Raw genomic sequence first — 1,912 nt, 5'->3', positions numbered from 1 at the left:
GCCTAATACTTATTAAATAAATGACAGAAAAATCTGTATTATTTTTTCATAAAAGACGGAACCCAATTAAACCTACATAAACATGTTAACTTTATAAAGTGGACAATAGCAAATGAGTTTTATGTGACAAATTTATTAAAAATTACTTTTTGACATCTGGTTAGATCACTGATCCTATCACTTTCTTGCTACAGCTATAAGGAATCTTCAAATTTTAAGTGACAGAAATCCTACACAAGCTTTACATTAAAAAAAAGAAAGAAGGAAATACATTGGTTTACAGATCTAAAAATCCTAAGGCACGTCTAGCTTCAGGAATTGCTCAAAAATATTTTTAGGTATCTAGCCCTTTCTCCATCTGTGTTTTCCTCTGTCTCTTTATGGTGATTTTCATCATTCTTGGTACACAAAATAGCCACAAGCATCTTTAGGTTTACATCCTACCAGCTTAGCAACCACAGCAGAAAATAATTNGAGGGAGACACAGAATCCAAAGCAGGCCCCAGGCTCTGAGCTGTCAGCATAGAGCCCAGGGCTCAGACTCACAAACCTTGAGATCATGACCTGAGCCAAAGTCAGATACTTAACCAACCAAACCATCTAGGTGCCCCACAGACTTTACTTTCAAATATACTTTTGGTTACAAGCCCATACTTAAACCAGCTACCATAACCAGCAATTTGAGATACGCAGATTAGACATGGCTGCATCCCATGTCCTTACCTTTTTCTATGGCAGTGAATTCAGCTAAACTTATACCAAGTGGACTAAGATTGAAGAATGGAGTTTTCCCTCAAGAAAATCAGGGTGCTATTATCATAAGTACGTTAAGTGAAAACTAAGCAGGCAAAGCCAAAATCCATAATCTGTTCTCAAAAAATAATAAAACATCTTAATCTGTGCCCTATTTCTTTCATTTTTTAAAATATAATTTATTGTCATATTGGTTTCTATACAACACCCAGTGCTCATCCCAACAAGTGCCTTCCTCAATGCCCATCACCCATTTTTTTAATATTTGTTTATTTGAGACAGAGAGACAGAGAGAGAACACAAGCAGGGGCGGGACACAGAGAGAAGGACAGAGGGTCCCAAGGCCCTCTGCGCTGACAGCAGAGAAGAGAGCACTGATGTGGGGGGAGAGGGTTGAATTCAGGAACCATGAGATCATGACCTGAGCCAAAGTCTGTCACTCACCTGATTGAGCCATCCAGGGGCCCCATGTGCTCTATTCTTGTAGGAAAAAAAATCAAAATTCAATTTATAGTCTGTGTCAATTATTCCTTCTGTGATTAATTTCACATAATTTCCACACCAACTCTAAAACTATGGCCACAGTTCCCCAAAGAAGCCAAGGTCTTGCAAGTTTATTCCCTCAGTCTGACACAGACTCTCTTCACCAACACATGCCCAACTGCCACTTTCTACCAGTAGAAACTTACAATTATATCTAAAGATCCATATTTAAATGTAGTATCTCTGAAATATTTCTCAACTCCCATTAAATAATCATCATATAGTTTCTTGTACTTACACAATAGTACAGATATAAATCTCTTATAGCATATAATATATTGTATTTTCATAGTTTCTATGTGACTTTCCATCACCTGGAGTATAAATTACTTGGGAGTACTTTATTTTGCAATATTTGACATATCTCTAGTGGACATTAACTGATCCAGTTTATGTTGGACAGATTAATTATTAAATAAATCCAAGTGAAAAATGTTTAAAATTTCATAGCTAAATCTTGTATTTACAGGAACAACTTGAATAAAGGATTCCAAAACAACTGTTAAGTGGGGCTGATAGTACTAATGAGTCCAAAAACTCTTGGAGGTCTCCTTCAGATAGATAACATTGCAAATGAGCATTATTCTCACCATACCATCCTAAATTGCACTAACCT

At 36.4% G+C, this 1,912-nt stretch overlaps 1 protein-coding gene across 1 annotated transcript in view; it reads left to right on the top strand.

The window, feature by feature from the left end:
• The window catches only part of LOC144243383 (E3 ubiquitin-protein ligase RLIM-like), a 10,509-nt gene that overhangs the window by 4,830 nt on the left and 3,767 nt on the right, over positions 1-1,912 (top strand). The gene's annotated exons all lie outside the window — the stretch shown is intronic.

The sequence above is a fragment of the Crocuta crocuta genome, unplaced genomic scaffold (assembly GCF_008692635.1).
Source record: "Crocuta crocuta isolate KB4526 unplaced genomic scaffold, BGI_CrCroc_1.0 scaffold4373, whole genome shotgun sequence".
Taxonomy (NCBI): Eukaryota; Metazoa; Chordata; class Mammalia; order Carnivora; family Hyaenidae; genus Crocuta; species Crocuta crocuta.
This window is presented reverse-complemented; position numbering and strand designations above follow the sequence as displayed.